This window comes from Felis catus, chromosome B1 (genome assembly GCF_018350175.1).
Source record: "Felis catus isolate Fca126 chromosome B1, F.catus_Fca126_mat1.0, whole genome shotgun sequence".
NCBI classification, from domain to species: domain Eukaryota; kingdom Metazoa; phylum Chordata; class Mammalia; order Carnivora; family Felidae; genus Felis; species Felis catus.
In genome coordinates, this window is record NC_058371.1 from 13,047,030 (window position 1) to 13,065,704 (window position 18,675).

At 36.7% G+C, this 18,675-nt stretch overlaps 1 protein-coding gene and 1 long non-coding RNA gene across 10 annotated transcripts in view; one reads left to right on the forward strand and one right to left on the reverse strand.

Moving 5' to 3' along the window:
- The window catches only part of TENM3 (teneurin transmembrane protein 3), a 1,304,603-nt gene that overhangs the window by 305,447 nt on the left and 980,481 nt on the right, over positions 1-18,675 (forward strand). For all 9 annotated transcript variants that reach the window (XM_045056763.1, XM_045056767.1, XM_023252313.2 and 6 more), the window contains one exon: positions 10,891-11,053. The gene's annotated coding sequence lies outside the window, so the exon portion shown is untranslated. The remainder of the gene's footprint in view (positions 1-10,890; positions 11,054-18,675) is intronic.
- LOC123385165 lies at positions 504-9,701 on the reverse strand. The gene is made up of 2 exons (XR_006597322.1): positions 9,593-9,701; positions 504-685 (listed from the first exon to the last, which is right to left on the reverse strand). It is a non-coding gene; the product is annotated as an uncharacterized LOC123385165 (long non-coding RNA).

An 18,675-nucleotide genomic window follows, 5' to 3' on the forward strand; every position in this document is an offset into this window, starting at 1 on the left:
TAGCGAGAGTTTGTAGTCGAGTCATGTTCTTGCCTTTTAAAAATTTTATCTAGTACAGTTGAAAAGAAATTATGGTGTTCGGTTTAAAAGACAATCACGGTTCCCATATAATAGTCAATTCAATTAATTGTGTCTAATGGAATGGCAGAAAATACATTATTATTATTATTATTATTATTATTATCATTATTATCCTTGTCAATTTATATGGCTTCTGGGTCAGAGTACAATGTCTTTTTCCATCCAGGATACATTATTATATTATTTACTTCAGCTTAATAGGAGATGTTTTATAACTTCCTGCATGAGAATTTGTTTATTCACTGTTATAATCAACATATACTTAAGTTGCTTCAAGTACATGCAAAACACTGAATTCTACAGTGATACGGATTGGGTATATATTCTTCATTGAGGAACCTTGCCTTTTCATAGAAAACAAAGTTTACATACATGTAATTGCAATAAATGCAGGAAAGTCCCTGAGCACAGATACAATTGTGTGGGCATTCAGAAAAAGGAAAATTTATTAACCTAGTTGGAAAAGTGAAAATAGCATCTCTGGAGGAGGTGGCCTCAAAAGGTAGTCAGGAGCCATCGATGTTATCTGAACGACGAGTGGAGAGTGACATGATTTACCTGTGCTTCTCACGGTGACTCTGGGATCTCAGCCATCCTCTCCTTCCTGCAAAGAACAAATGCAAGAATATAGCTGAAGAGAAGCTTCTGTTAATGGAGGCAGTCTAAAAAATGGAAGTCCATAATGTACTCTTCAGAGGACTGTGAAAATGCCATCGGGTGGTTTTTACTAGCTTTATGTTACAAAGGAAACTTTTGTGACCATATCACTAACAGATATAGTAGGGTGAAGTTTACGTTCAATTAGAAAGGAACCTCCTGGGCACCACATCGTAAGTAATATAAGATGTATTCTTCTTTCACGCAGCGGTCAGCTGGTCTAGGCTGGCAGGGTGCCTGTTCTCCACTGGGTCATTCAGGAAGCGTGTGCCTCCATGTTGTTGATGTGCAAGCCCACAGGGGCGTTATTTTTGTTGTTGGAGCTAGTGCAGGGTCCTTGCTATGTCCGTCTTCCAGCCAGTGACAAGAGTGGAAAAGCCAATGTCCAGAGAAAGGTGACTGTTCACATTCCATTAACCTGATTTTAAATACATGGCCACACTACCTTCGAGAGGCTGGAACGTTGTTTTCTGGACAGTTATGTCCCCAGGAAGAAGGGGGAAATCGAATGGGAAGTAGTAGGAAAACAAGCAGTCTGCCACAGGTTTTTGTTGCTTTCTTTTGTTTTTATAATGTCTCAGGATTTGTAGAAAATTGACTTGTTACAGTTTTTATGCCTTCATAATTTAATATAATCGAAATCTTATGAACAATACAGCAGGCCACATTCTGTAATTACATGGTAATTATGAACAGGCTTCTAGTGTAACTTGTACATGTGGCTAATGCAACTTCCAAAATTAAGCTGTGGGATCGAAGCTATTCAGACAGCGAAGTAAAAATGTGACTCATGCTCTTTTTATATGTTTAACAAAATAAGATCTCTGATATCTTTTTTAATTTTATTTAAATACAAGCTAGTTACGATATAGTGTAATAATGGTTTCAGGAGTAGAATTTAGTGATTTATCACTTATATATAACACCCAGTGCTCATCCCAACAACTGCCCTCCTTTATGCCCATCACCCATTTAACCCATCCCCCCAGCCACCTCCCTTCCAACAACCCCCAGTTTGTTCTCTATATTTAAGAGTCTTTTATGGTTTGTCTCCTTAGTTTTCCTTCTCTTTCTGTATGTTCATGTATTTCGTTTCTTAAATTCCACATGTGAGTGAACTCACTTGATGTTTATCTTTCTCTGAGTTATTTCGCTTAGCCTGATACACTCTAGTTGCATTCACTTTGTTGCAAATGGCAAAATTTTATTCTTTTTGATCACTGAGTAATATTCCATTGTGTGTATATACCACATCTTCTTTGTCCACTCGTCAGTCGATGGACATTTGGGCTCTTTCCACACTTTGGCTATTGTTGAAAGCACTACTATAAACATTGGGGTGCATGTGCCCCTTCAATACCAAAAGCACTTTGGTATCCTTTGGATAAATAAATACCTAGTTGTGCAAGATCTGTGATACTTGCTTTTTTTTGACTGTTCCCAAACAACAGTTTTCACTGTGCAAAATGGAAATTTCTGAAGATGGCATAAAGATTATAAAAAATCTGTTCTAGTTTATCGGTTGTAGATGACCCAGATAAAAGCATGAACTTCATGCATGCTATGATTATTTAAAAATTTTTTTTTAATTTTTTAATGTTTATTTTTGAGAGAGAGAGAGAGAGAGAGAGAGAGAGAAACAGAGTGAGAGCAGGGGAGGGACAGAGAGAGAAGGAGACAAAGAATGCAAAGCAGACTCCAGGCTCCAAGCTGTCAGCACAGAGCTCGACACAGGGCTCAAACTCACGGACTGCGCCATCATGACCTGAGCCGAAGTCGGATGCTTAACCGACTGAGCCATCCAGGCGCCCCCATGTTCTGATTACTTAAATTACTTCTGTGCAAATGATCTGAGAGAATTATAACTTAGAGTCCACGGAGTCTTTAACTCAGATTGTATCCATTTTGTGATAAGGACATAAAACCATATCAGATATGTTAAAAAAAAAAAAAAACCTGTTAAGTGTCAGACTTTGGCTCACATCGTGATCTCACAGCTCATGAGTTCAAGCCCCACGTCAGGCTCTGTGCTGACAGCTCAGAGCCTGGAGCCAGCTTCCGATTCTATGTCTCCCTCTTTCTCTGCCCCTCTCCCACTTACACTCTGTCCCTGTCTCTCTCTCTCTCTCTCTGTCTCTTTCTCAAAAATAAATAAACATTAATTTTTTTAAAGTTCTCTATTCTTTCAAGAAATGGACAAATATTCTATTTATAGGAATCTCTGCTAAGTTTTAATGTTACTGAAGATTCCTTTTAGTAAGTAAGTCATTATTAAAAGTATTATTTCAATATTGTTTAATAAGGGTGTATTTTATAAAGTTCAGTTCAATGTAACAAGTATTTATTGAATACCTACCCTGTGCGAGATAGTGTGGTTTTAACATGTTGAACTAGGATGATGTCAGTCACGTGGGCTTGATTTTTCTGAGGGTGGTTGATGAAAAGAACTGAATGTCCAGTTCTCTTTACTGGGCAGACGTATATAAAATAAAGTAAAATTATCACAGTGCGCTGTACTATATATCAACAAAGTAAAGAGACAAATGAACATTATTATCAATAAACTTTGCACTGAGCAAGATTGTTCTGGTGATCTAACCTCCCTGGGCACTAGAGTCAGTTCTGTGACTTAAGGGAGTATATAAGATGAATGGGATATGGCCAGACTGTATTTTATTTATATATCAATCTCTAACTTACATAAAAACCTCAAAGGCAGAAGGAATCTAAAATTAAATGGGAAAGGAAGAAGAATATGAGTCCAAGAAAAAAAAAATTCTCTGCATATCTTTTACTTATCAGACACAAAATTAGCTGTCAGATTTCCCTACTTCCTCTTCCAATTTGCTTTAATTACAGCCTGAGGCAGGAAACCTAACAGCAATAGCAATGGACTGAGAGTTGATTGGATGGGTGGGTGGTGGGAGAAGGGGCTAGAAGAGTAGATGAGATATATGGAGGAAAAGAAGCACACCCAGCCACCTTGGCAAGAAATGACCTTGAACTTGGAAATTACCCCCCCCACACACACACACACAGAGTAAGAGCACACCAAAACAGGATTTTGAAGCCATGTAGTAAAAGGAAAGTTTCACCCGTGTCCACACATCTGACGGCATCCCTCTATTCACTTAATTCGGGTTATTTTGGTTTTATTTCCTATGACAGTTTCTTAAGTGCAGGAGTGTGCGAAGTCTTCATTTCTTTCTAAGATTCTAAACTAAAAAAAGATGAAATAAAAGCATCATGATTCATAAAGTGCCAAGTAGCCATTGTTTTGAAAATCCACCTACCCCACATACTCTTTGCATAAATCAGGTGAACTGTAACTAGCACAGTTATTATATTTACCCAGTTATCAATTGTGTTTCTCATTAAAAAAAAAAGCCTTCCATTTGATATTTGCATAACATTTGCATGGGCACTGTTGATATTTCAGTACCAATTAAGAGAAAATTGGAGAGCAAACCAAGAGAAGGGGCAGAAATAATGGAATGAGTCTGTGCCTCAGTGTGACAGGAACTTGTATTTTGAGGTGGGAGCAGGGTGGGGACAGCATGGGGGTGAAGTGAGCAGATACGTGTAGTGAAAACTTGACTCAAAAACAAAACAGAACCCATGGAGCGTCTTAAGAACCACCAGATTACTTTCAATCCATTTGCAGACTATTGTATAGGTGTTAATTTATTTCCAGGAGATCATTTTTGTATATTAGAATTAAAAAGTCAGCTAAGACCCGTTGTTGCTTTATCAATTATTGATGGAGACGGATGTGAAGGAGGAGAACGGACACAAATTAGAATCGCCTAACTGTTCTGAGAGTACCCTAAAGTGTTGTGATTTTATATGGCCTGAAAATACAGAGGATGATTGGGGCTTGCATTTCTGTCCTTGGACCTCTGGAATGAAACTCATTATGCAAGCCGTTTCTTCCTGCTTCAGTTATTGCCATGGAGGGAAGGTAGAACTTTATTTTTCTTTGACTTCTAAAGACAGATAAATAGCTAAATATTGATAGATGGAAATCGATATAAAGGCATAATTAAGTCTAATTTTCTGAAGTCTATTTATGTTAAAATATGACCTTAAGATGGAGTTATTTTACCGAGTCTTCTTTATAGTGAATTTAGGTGTATCTTTGGAACCCTTGGAAAGTTCACCTATCTTTATAATAGGAGCTGTTGCTTCTCTCTGGAGACTAGCATCATGTTTTCTGCCATCATTTTATCAAGAAAGGGTGACTGAATTCAGAGTCTCAAGAGAAGTCGCTAATTCATGCATGCTTGTATGGTTTTGTTTTTAGCTTTACATACACTTAAGCACTTTGAGGTCCATGGGTCAACATCAGTGCTGTCCCAGAGGGCCATTTCATTTTGTGGGCATCACATGTAGTTATTGGGATGTTGTGACCAGGTATGAACTAGTTTGTAAAAGGCAGAAAGAGACTGAATCTCTGAATATCTTATGGGGCAGAGGGAGAAGTAAAGAGGAAGCTCCAGGACTGAGATCAAAACAATCATATCTTACTGTTTCAGGCACTTAGAATCTCTAAAATAGTTATGTTGTTGAATATTTTCATCCCATGCTTTGTTTTTCGAAATCTTTTGGATTGTGCTTGAATAATTATTCAAGACTCCTTACCATGAAATTCTGGCATTATGCATTTAAAAAAATGTAGAATCTATTAAATACTAATATGCTGTGACTCAGATCTTTGAAAGAAAAAGTTCTTTGTTTGCGGCTTGGAACCTGCCATTCTATTTTATTATTGCAGAAGTTCCCAGCAGGCATATTCACCCAGATTTAATTATTAAGCCATAAACGTATCTTTGAAAATTTCCTTTTATACTGAATGCCTAGAAGTAATTTAGAATTGCTTTTTCAATCATCTTATGCGGCAAATCAGACTTCAACACAAAGTATGTTTTCAAATGTTTTTGGAAAGCGAAAATCACCAAATTGATGATAGTATCAGGTTGCCAAGGCTCATAAAAAAGACAAATGAGGAGGCTGGATAAATGTATCGAGGTCTTAGGGAATCGTCGCATCTGTACGTCTACTGAAAGGGAAGCTCAGTGAGGGCAAGGCCTTCATCTGTTTCGCTCATTACTTCATTCCTAGAACACTGCATAGTGCTGGGCACTTCCATGGGGGCTAAATAAAGATTCATTATGTAAATACATGTGTGAAGGAACCGGTTAAGCCTCATTTACACCCCCCACATCATCACCACTTACACACATTTCTTAGACCAACAAAGGAAGCTGTCAAAGATTTTTACTTGGCATTGAACACATACATGCAAATAGACAGACATATATGCATACCTATAGCCAATTGCAGACTTATTGTTTGGATGATGTTGACTGCAGGAGATGACTTTTCAAAGCGATTCATATTTTATGTGGAAGTATAACTGGTTAAATATGACCCTCCGTCTCAAGATTTTCTAGCTCACTGGAAAAAAAATCTTGTTTGTGTTTCTCCTTGATTTGGGTTATTGAGAATATGAAAACAGTGGATAGAAACTGTTACTGTTGATAGTAGAAATGGACTATAGGATAACGAAAAAGTTCTTTTAAAAATACCCTGTGATATCCTGTGTATAGTTTCTATAGGGATTTTAAGGCAATGGCCTAATAACAGTGAAACTTTCTGTATATAAACACCGAATCGTTATATTGTACACCTGATTCTAATATAATGTTATATATATATATATATATCATATATATATTGATATTGATATATATATATATCATATATATATATATATTGATATTATATATCAATTGTATACCACAATGAAAGAGTGAAACTTTTCAAATGTCATGACATTTATAAGCTTATTTGGAAATATTGAATATTTGGGGAATATTAAAAAGTTCTCCACTCTCAATCTTCTTTAAAATGAAATCATTTAAATTAATAAAAATGCAATTAATATGTGTGGGTAGTGTATGTTACTATGCCTCTATATATGGAATCTACATGAACACAGAAAGAAGAGAGCCTATGAAAAAACATACTGTTTAAGAATATACATAAACATGAAAAAAAAGAATATAAATGAATACGGATTTCCCTTACTGTTTTTTTGCCAGTGTGCTTCACCTGTGAAGTGTTTGAATAGTTTCACTAACCGCCAAGCTTGTTATTTTGAGGGACCGATCTTTCATTCCCAATTCACATCTGAATATGTTCTTAAGAGAGTACATTAATTACTGCTCCCCTTTATTATTAAACTTGTGGAAAAGTTACAAGGACACAATCTGGTACATGAAACATTCAACACAAGTTCCTATTAGTCGACACCACTTACATAACCTAATGCCCAGGAAACTTTTGGAGGGGACTGTTTTCCCCCTAACGATTTAGATGTCAAGAAAGTAACTAGAAACTAATCATTTTCCTAAGTCAGAATTGGGAAAAGGTTTAAAAAATATGAAGCTTACTACAATCCTGACATCAATAGTGGACTAAATCATCATTTATTTATTATTCTGTCTTATAAACATATCAAAGCAGAAAACCTCTAGGCTCGTGTACAATAAAATATTTCAGCATTAAAACTAAATAATAAAACGTCAAAGATAAAAGACTGATAACCCACTCAGACATCTCTCCTCTATGGCTTAGGGAAAAATCTATCTAAACAAGTAGATTTTGCAGAACACTAGCCCAGTCTTATTCTCCAAAGCCACACAGTCTACGACTCTAGACTTGGTTTGTCCTTCCTTCACATTCCTCGGCTGAACTACTATCTGTAAAGTTTTTTATATGGAATCTCGTTAATAGAAATATGAAAATCTCTGATAATGAGTTTCACAACTGATTTATAAAATAAACTCAGAATTGGTGTTTTCATCATTTAAAGGCTACTGGAAGTCCCCGTTTATAATTTAATGATATACATATTTTTGACCCCAATATTGTATTTTAATGTCCATATTTTTTCTCACTATATAATATAAAAAGGAATTTATATCACTTCTAATATCATTTCTCAAAAAGGGTAGAGGAGGTCAGACAATAGACCTGTTGTTTCACACTTAATCACCAGTGATAAGACAACATAGAACTGGGTCATTTTATCTACAGCTTCATTATAGTTTGCCTTTGGATACGAGTCCCATGAGTATAAAAAATGTGGCAAATTAGTATATGCTAGCTTGACGGATTTCACTGAATAAATTAGCTAAATGTTCAAAAGAATTTACTGGCCCACCTGGTAGAAAGTATTCTATGAGTAAATGTACTCTAAGTCTTTATTTTCTGGGCCACAGGGCTTCATGCGAAGGTCTTCACTCAAATAACATTAACAAAACAATAATACCAACTCCAGTTATGCTATTCTTAAATAGCAAATGAATTAAAATTTGAATGGCAACAGATTGAGCCTTTATGATGTCACTACAGGGGCTCACTTTTTTTTTTAATCAACCCCCATTTCATCAAATTGGTGCATATCAATGACCCCTGCCAGAATGCCTGGAACCTAGGGGAGTAGGCTCACAAAATCTTTGGAGAAAAGACAAGGCCATGTACTTTCTTGTCCTGCAGCTGTCATGGTGGCTGCTAACAGAGGACAGATTAGAAGCAGGTAGTTGGTAACACAGGATCATTCTCTGAGGAGATGAGAGTCTTGGTCAATGACCTGGTGGAGACACAAACTCAGAATCTTTGAAAAATGATATGATTTCGCATCATCAGGGTGGGGCAGAGGGTGAACCCCGGTCTCCATCAGCTGCCATTCTCCAAACATAGACCAGGGTTTCTTCTTTGCAATGCCATCACACCATTGCAACCAATAAGGGAACAGATCACAGAGCCTCGTACGGGTACATTGTTCCAGCTACAATGTGAGCTGGGCTTCTGTTTTAGCACATCCAAAAGGTGTCATTAAGTTGAGAAAATATCTTAAATCAAAACATTGGAGTTTCATTTAGGAAAGGGCTGCCTTCTACTCCAGTATCATAAAGTTGGGTTCTTGTGAAGCTGCAAATTAAGTAGTGAGAAAATTCATATTTTTGGCTAAAAGCATAAAAATTGACCACCTGCTCTGAAGCCTGTTTCCTCCTCCATGCTCTTAAGAAACACGGCCCATAGGAACGGACGGGGAATGTATAACAGAGTGGCCATGGTCAGTGCTAAAAATGTTGCCTTCAGTTCACAAAACTAATTGTACCTAATTTCGGGGGAGGTGGGGAATGAAAAAAGCTGACACCCCATGGGAAAACACATCCTGACGTATCTCTTCTTTGAAAACAATTGTACTAAATATTCTTTAATTTTAACATGTTCTGCCCTGAGTCTGTTAGAAAGATAATTTAAACATTGCTTAGAAAACAAAGAGATTCCTGAGGTATACAAATTGGTCACAATCATTAAAACACAATCGTAAAACATAAATAACTATGTATCTTAATATTATCATGTAGACATCCTTGAGTATAGTAAAGAGGTAGTTTGGCTTTGTAATCTACCCTGGCTTAAATGCAAATAAAAAGATGCATTGAAGGACACAAAAATGGTACTCAAAGACAGGATATTGTATTACATAAATTTTTCAGGCACACAAGATTGGTGTAACCAGCACAATTGCCAAGTTGTATCTGGGGAGTACTACTCTATGTATTGTGCAATAAACATTATGCAGCACAATAAACGAGGCAAAATAGCTGGGAAAATATGTGAGGGGAAAGAGTCGAGAAAGGATTATAAAATATCTTTATGAACATTAACATAAGTGATGAGTTACAGTTTTCCAGCTTTGTTCTTTTGACAAATTGTCTACATAGGAATGTTTGCCTCCTACACTATCATTTAGAAACACACTGCACAAACCACATACCTATAAAACCTATAGTTTCTTCTGTCAGGTTTGTAGCTGTTATTCAGTACGCATCGAGTATGCTAGTTAGATGGGAAATTGATAACATATACGGTAACTGGATTTCCTAAACACCCTCCCTTAGAAAACCAAAATGAAATATACTAGCCATGAGAAACACTGGAGCACGCGTTGTGTTAATGTGGAGCCGGTGAGCTCAGCTTCCCTTGTGTCCTGAGTCATCTGCCCAGGGTGCCGGTCATCCTGGTTAGAACCCCCCTTATAATTATGACATCATTTATTTTGTGCTTCTTATGCTTGGCTTTATATTTCCCCATTGTCTGCAACCCTTCTGAAAGCAGAGAATTTGCATTCCTACCTTTTCTGGGACTGATATTTTGGAATGTTTGAGCTTGGGCAATGTATTCATTATATCTGTGACTTATGACGGTGTTTCTATTGTTCAGTATTGTTTTTCTGCCTTGTGTTCTATTTGGTTTTTTTTTTTTTTCTTGATATTGGCAAACTCGTTTGGTTCTGTTCTCCCAAGCATGCATCCTGACCTCCCCACCTTAATTATGAAGAGGGAGGGGTTAATAGCTATTAGTAGATATATTTCCCTTCTAGATTCTGAACTGGCTTTTAAAATTTGTTTCCCTCCCTTAATTTATAAATATTTTAATCAATAATGTATCTATTATTTCCCAAGTGAGCCCTAAGGAGTATGTTTGATGGCCTCACACAAGCCATTCCAGGAGAACGGCCTCTCTCAGGCAGCTGACATCAGTGAGCCTCACTAGTTTTTCCCCCTCTCGAGTCCCTCTGTATTTTTAGGTTAGTGAGCAACGGCACGCTCGCTCCATCACCGAACCAATGAAATTGATGTGTTGTGCAAGTTCCCTCACTCTGTTTTGCTGAACTTGCATTGTATTGCCCACCGCATATTCAGTCTGAAGCCAGCCTGGAACAAAAAGCCAGCCATCAGAGAAAAACATAGTCTGTCCTCAACAGCACCGGCTCCGCGTCAATAATTAGACAGGGGTCCGATAATTGCGTTGGCAATGAAACAACACAGTCAAAACTTTAGTTATTTCCACGAAGGGATTTCCAAGGGCCGAAACCAAGGTTTGAGATGGATGCCTCCCCCTCCCCCCTTTACTTACACCAGCACAGATGATTGAAAACGCGTGCCCTTTGTATTGTTTGGAATATCCCTTTCCAGTTGTTGCTTCGCATACGAACTAAAGAACTAAACTTGCTTTCATATATGACATACTTGCTTTTAAAAATCTAATTAAAACTTTCTTTTTGGTCCTTAGGTAGAAAGATGGCTCTGTTGAGATGAGCTCTTAATTAATGCACTGAGAGCTTAGGAGTCCCACCTCTCAACAGGAATGATTGACGTCCAAGGATACATAAATTACACTAATTGAGCTCCGTCTCTATACAGGCTTTCCGCAGCCAACTCATCAGAGAAGCTAGGTGAGTAGACCAGCATAAAAAGTTATTTCAATATGTTCTATGCTTTCCCAAAGGGTGGAAGAGAAACTTTCCAGACTGTTGCACATTTATTATCACAGAAGGCAGTTCTTTTCTTCAGTTTTAAGAAGTAGGTTTGGTGTTGTAGGGTTTTTTTTTTAATTATAAAAATTAGCATTTTTAACGTAGCCATTTAAATTCAAATAACCACACTCTCTTTGCAATTTTCAATCAGCAAAACTTGCAAGCCAATTACAGTATGCAAAAACCACTTGGCATCATTTGTTGATATTAAATTTTGTTGCATAGCAACCAATGCATATGTTATGGAGGGATTGTTTGAAATCAAACCCAATCTTAGTCCTTGAGTTTGGTTTTTCAGGAATGGACCTAACTGTAGGTACACCTAACCCCCAGCCTCACCGGGGAACATACTGAAATGTTTCTTTTATGTTTATTTCATTCTGAGGCTCTCTGTTCCTCCATTTCTTTTATGCTACTATAGGTATTCTGAGGCTCTGACCTTCATGAAATCAAATAAAGCACTTGGTATAATCTAGAGTCTTATTAGTCTAAAATAAAATTCAGAGACAGAGCAACTTGATAAAAATGAAGACAATTATGCCATACTAAACTCCTTCATTTCTGTTCCAGAGTTTTATTCACTGATTTTTAAAGCTGTCTCAACAGTTATGAAAAGCCCACCATTTCAATTATTTTCAAGGAAATATGAATAATATGGGAAATTTGGGATATTGAATTATTTATTTAAAATATGTCGTTAAAATATGATGTGTGATTCAGACAAAATATAAATAGGGACTGAGCTTCACTCAGTGTGCGATTTTCAAAGGCAAGTGTAAAAGGATAAAGACCACAAGAAACTAGATTGAGAAGTTATTAAGCATAAAGCAGATCCAGCAAGATGAGGAGAAGTGGGAAAGCAAACAGAACAAAAGGGAAAGAAAACCCAAACAATAGAAACACTGCAGTAGGTTTTGAAAATAATAAATAAAGTACCAAACCTAAACGCACCAAAAAATTAGCACTGGCCAAAGTGGAGACAATGCATGGTCAAAGGAAACATGACAGATCGGAAAATATTTAGGGGAACCATATTGTCCTAGCACCAAAGCTCAAAAGGAGTTCTTTTAAGATTTTGGGTCTCCTAATACATTCAGGGGAACATGTTCCCCCCACACTTTCTCTTTCCACTCCAGTGTTCTTTGCTGTGCCCACTGTTTCAAATTGTGAAAAATGTGGAGACCCACTTAAAAAGAAAATCGTAAGATGGCTACATTTCTATCAAAATAGCTGTATTATTACCTGGGAGAAAACCCGAAGTGGAGAAAAATTGAGAGAGATCAGAAAATCCCGAGCTTATAATCTCGTAAAAAAAAAATATAAAATGCTTTTAACATCAAGACTATCTCGCTAAGACTGAAATGGAATAAAGATGGAACAGCTTCTTGACTGTAAGATCTTTTTATTATTTGGTGGCTAACAGCCCCCAAATATAATGTGTCAAGACCATTGCGCAATAAGTAATATAACATTTTCTGCTTGAAAAAATTATGGAGGTATAGTGAACGTGAAACCTGTGCCTCAAAAAACCTGAGCATGTATTTTGATTTTCTGTAATTATGTGTTTATGTCACAGTCTCTCATCATGTGATATGTGCTAAGCAAGTTACAGTACTTACAAGTAGTTTTCTATGAAGTTGTGCTTGCAATGACCTAAATCTATTCGTATCTCTTGAGAATTTATGTATTTAATAATCATGAAAAGGCAGTATCACTGTGCTTCATTAGTCTCATATCTGTAGAAATATTTATTAGTAGAAAAAGTAACCATATGTTCATCAGTTGGCAGATAGTTCTAGCTGAATTCACGTATTTTTAATGCAGTTAACACAAAAACCCAACGTACTTTGATAGTACTATGTTAACGATACGTTTGGATTTAAATTGGTAAAATGTGCCTGAATTAGTACCAAGGTTTTTTGTTTTGTTTTGTTTTGTTTTGTTTTCTTTTTTCCTCATATATGTTTAGTAATCAAAGTGCTGATGCCCGACAAAAAACCGTAAGTCATTACGAAATGGAGCACAGTCAGCACTGTGATGGGCCAGGACCACCCTGCCTGGAATGGAACCATTAATATAATAGCCTATCACTCAAGCTAATATGATCAGCGCTCACTCTCTTCTGTTGCCGAACACAAACTATCAGATGCAAGGTTCCAGTTGCTATATTGTATCACAATCATGCTATTATTATTTGATACATGAATGAACTTACCAAGAGGCATGTTGGTTGCCATTTTCCTCGTCAAAATCCTCCAATATTCCACATCCAGAGAAAGGTGTTTATGGAAACCTCAGTAAACTCTTCTCTTGTCTTCAAAACAGAACACTTACATATACTTACTGCTTTTGTCATTTGACAGGTATCTTATACTCTTTCTTCATTCACAATGCATGTAATTCTTTAGATGTGGGACTATTCAGGTCGCTGGACAACTCATTATTCTACGAGTGTTTGGTCTCTGGTTAAATTTCTTGCTTGTAAGTTTAATAACAATTTTAAAGCTCGTGTGGACTTATTTAAAATAAAATCTGTTACTTTTTTTAAGACAGTAGTATGAAAAATACAACAAATAGCCTATAAAGTCCTGTGATATCAGTGTCGATATCATTTTGGTTATAATTTTAAATAACAAAAACTAATGATAGAAAAAACACAGACATTTATAAAAAGCCTCTTACCTCTAAAATAATTCCTAGTTACAGTTTCTTAATATTTCTTCCATAGAAATGCATATACCTTTAATTATCTGCATACCATTTATGCATTCACTCAGCAAGTATTCACCCATGGATTTTTATGTACCAAGAACTAATTTTGGCGGGAAGGTTGTAACAGTAAGCAAAATAGATTAAAGAAAAAAAATCCTGGCTTTCATAGGTCATGCATTCTTGTGTGGAAAAACAGACTCTAGATGGAATACATAAGAGTGTGTGTGTGTGTGTGTGTGTGTGTGTGTGTGTGTGAGAGAGAGAGAGAGAGAGAGAGAGAGAGAGACAGGGAGACAGAGACAGAGAACTAGAAGTACTATGAGGAAAAATAAAACAGGGAAGGATGCTTGAAAGTGCTTTTGTGAATAAGGAAAATTTTATTGAGAAAGTGATATTTGAGCAAAGGGGTGAGAGAAGGCATCTGGAGGTAGCTGGGGAAAGAGTCCAGGTAGGAACAAGAGCAGGTGCATAGCTTTGGGAAAGGACACACCTACTGGAGGAAAATGGCACAAAGGGGTGAACAGAGGGAAAGCGGGAGTGTGGGTAGGAGAGGAACAGCATAGAAGAATCAGAGATGGATAGCTAGAGGCTACTGATCAATTTTAGCTTTTCATCTATGTAAGATGCAAAGCCTTTAAGGGATTGTTTTTTGTTCTCTGTGCTTATATGTGTCTTGTTACTTCTTTTTCTGGATGTGGAATATTGGAGGATTTTGGCAGGAAGATGACATGACCTGATGTGTGTTTTAAAACAACAGTCCCAGGTGCTATGCTGAGAATACATGGAAGAGGAGAAAGGGCGGAAGCAGGTGTACTAGTTAGGAGACTATTGCAATAATCCAGGGAAAGATAATGGTGTCTTGGACCAGGATGAGAGAGAAGGCAGTGGCGATATGTGGTTTCACATTATAAATATATTCTGGAGGCAATACAAAATTTTCAGATGGGTCGCCTATGAGATGAGAGATCAAGAAGAGCCAGAGATGACTCCAAAGGAGGATGGAGTTGTAGTTTATTAAGATGGGCAAGAGTAGCAGGAAAAATTTGGTAGAGTTCTGTTTTGGACTCGTTTACCCTGAGATGCCTATTAAGTGTCCAATTGGAAATGCTAAGTAAACAGCATTAATATAAGAATCTGTCATTCAGGTCTTGGTTAGAAATAGGACTTTAGAAATTGCCAGAATAAAGAAGGTGTTTAGGTAACCAGACTGGGTGAAACCACTAAGAGAGCAGTTGTGGGCAGAGCAGAAAGAGCACCAAAGGCTTAGACATGGGCACCCCTATGTGTAGAAGTCAAGATTGGGAGGCGTGGTCAGTGAAGGGGGAGGGAACCAGAAAAGGGTGGTTTCCTGAAAGCCAAGTGGGAGCCATTTGTAAAACGCTGTCCTCACGTCAAGGAACATGAAGATTGGATGGGATTAGCAATGTTGGATCATCGGTAGTGTGGTAGAAGAGAAAATCTATTTGAAGTTGGCTCAAGAAAATGAGAGGAGAAAATTGGAAGTAATCTGTCCAGAGCACTCTGAAGGATTTTTTTTTAAGTTTATTTATTTATTTTGAGAGAGAAAGCAGGGAAGGAGCAGAGAGAGAGGCTCCACACTGAGAGTGCCAAGACACGAGGCTCAAATTCATGAACCGAGAGATCTTGACCTGAACTGAAACCAAGAGTTGGACACTTAACTGACTGAGCCACCCAGGTGCCCCAAAAAGGAATTTTGCTATAAATAGAAACCAAAAATAAAAATTAGATGGTACCTATAGGCAGAAGTTTTTTAACCCAAAAACTGTAGTCTCATTTTGTCATATTAAAAAATACTGTTGCTTTTTAAATTTTTATTGAATTATTATTAATTTCATAGATACATTTGAAAAAAAAAGCAATACCTTTGTGCTTTGTACTTCATGTCCATACTAGGTTTTATCATTTGGTCATTCTCTTCTGAGTCCTTCAGAAGAGTTTTAAGGTTTTCCTCTATAGACCCTACACATTTATTTATTTAAATATTGTTTTACAAGTGCAGGTACATATGCATCACCGTTTACTTGATCAATAATAGAACAGAGAAAAGAAGCTATGTATACTCGGAGGCCTTCAAATTCACACATTAATTTGCTTTATAGACATTGCACTGTTATTTCAGTACCTAAACTACTAATTTATAACATACAATATTTTGCCCATGTTTTCGCAAGTGGCAATTTGTACAGTCGCCAGAAAGTAAGTAAAGACACAGATTTTTTTCATATTTTCAGAGGTAGGTGTACCCGAAATGAGCATCGTGTGTACATAAAAAGAATAAGTTGTAAAAATAAAATATGCTAGGTTGGATAATCATCTATAATGTTAACAGTCCAATTGCTTGTCATGTAGAGGAAGGTTGTGCTTTAATTAAGCAATAAGACATGACAGGGTGTGAATTATGGAGTAATAATTCTTGTCTAGTGTATTGTTAGACAAGAGGCCAAGGGGCAGGTGTCCCTGCATACGCCATGCATAAATTATTACACTGTAATTGAGATCTAGAAGTCTATAGAATCATTCTAAATTATTTTTCAAATAATTTTGCAAAACAAGAAATATATTGAATTTATTAAATTCTGTGTTAGAGACTACTATAATGTGGTAAAATTAAGAAGCTAGAGGAAAACATTTATTTCAGTGGGGGGAATATAACAAGACAATATAGTAAAGTCAGCCTCATAATTTGTTACCCTCCAAGCAATATTTTTACAGAGAAGATTTCTAGGAAGAGGATACGTTAATTGGACATTTACCCCTATGATTAGAAAACGAGTAACGGGAGCCAAGTTTTAAGAAATGTTAACAGGGGTCCTCTCTGGCTTTTCTTTGTCCTTTACAAAACAATGATAACTAACACATAAGTCTAACATAAACGTTCCAGAAAAAAAAAATGCGTCTCCCTGAAAGAACTTGGCGAGGGGTGGAGCAATTTTACAGAATTTTGGGTCCCTTTAAAATCAGTGTGATTTGTAATCCTCACGCTTCCCCCCTTAACATACCATTTTGAAGGGCCTCTTTTGTCAAGACATTAAAACAGATCTCTTATCACAAGAAAACACATTGTTTGAAAACTGCTTTAAAAAAAAAAAAAGAAAACTCATTTCTGCCCATTCAAAAGAAAAATGTTTGAGGGTGAGGATGTGATTGTAATAAAGAGAAAGTCTGCTTTTCATCTGTAGAGCACTCTGGGTAGCAGGGTTTCAAAAGACTACTCCTTTTATATTTTGTGCTCCTAATGCTAATATTGTCTACTTTTATGATGGTTGAGGGATTAACAAGTTCTGACTTCTTTTGTTGACTATCGCAAGATGGACGTTATATATTACAACTTGGGACTATTAATTGTGTCTCAGGTTCTTTACATTAATACAGTTTATCAGCAAATTTGATCTCTTTCTGTAAGTGTGGTAACCAGAGATAGCTTCATAGATAGAAGATACAGAAAGGATTTTTGAAGAGTTCAAGAAACATCCACCTGTCCAAAGTATATCCCTTAATATCTTATCACAGGACCATTAATACTTATTCCTCTGGATTAGTGTTTGTGTCTCAGCCCCTTATTAAACTTAAACCTCTTCTAAGTTAATGATAGAGAATCCAGTTATCAGTCATTAATCCCTTAATTTATCCATTTGATAAACTGGTAGATGATTTATCTATATTTGCTTCAGTCCGTGACAGAAAGCAGAGAGGAAATGAGACACAAGAAAGGAATGTTTTAATAAATATGAGACAAGAAAATGTCCAGTGTGAAACGTGGGCAAGATATTGGTGGGACAGGCCCTTAGGTACTGGAAGGTGGCTTGGAAGCATATTTTTTACATGGTCAGGGATAGATATTCTATCCTAAGATATTCTAGGATGAATTCTTCAGGCAAAGATGGACTGTGTCTTATTTGGTGGCTAGTTTGTGTATGAAATAATTTAAAAGGTGGAAAAAGCCAAAGAAAATTTTACCTTCAGTACTTAACATTCTTACCCACTTTATAACTTATATTAGGTCCATAGATCTATCACAATAGTTAAATGAAACCATTTTTGCCCATTTTTGTTTGTTTGTTCCTGTTTTAACTGAATTAGGCAAGAGTGACTTTTCTTCTAAATGGCTTCAATTGATCCTTTTCTGAAAATATATCTCAGTAGGACTTTACTTTTAAAATCTTGCTACGGGAGACCATGACTTTCAGTCCCTCTCCAAGGTTAGTTGGGTCAGTTTGGGGCAACTCGTATAATGGGTGGCTTTTAAAATGCATAATAGCCATTCATAGAACTATCTTTAGAGGACAATATTGGAAAATTATGCCATCAGCTTGCAACAAGGGTAAATGAAGAATACCTATGAATTTTTAGAAAAAGGTCATCAATTACCATGTTTTAATTTTTATACTGTCCTGTCATTGAGTTAGGCTATATCTACTGCTACATAGACTTAATTTTCTTAAGATATTCTAGGATGTAATAATTTGTGAATATAATCATCTTGCCACTTGGTTGTCATATGGGGCTCCAAGCGTATTCAAACACGTACCACATCTATATTTCAGGTGGCCATACCACTCGGTAGGATGATCAAAACTGCTTCCTATAGGTTTGCATTTATTGGGATAAATTATTAGTACTTTCTGGGTCTCAATGTTAGGGTCTCTGCATCATTGTCTCACTAAAGTTTACAATAACATTGCAGGACTAGGTGTTCATTTAGAGACTGAGACGCAGGTTCATAGAGTTCCTCAGCAAGTAAGCAATGGATCCAGTGTTTTAACCCAAGACCATGATTTGAAAGGGAAAATTATTTCCAGTGAACCATA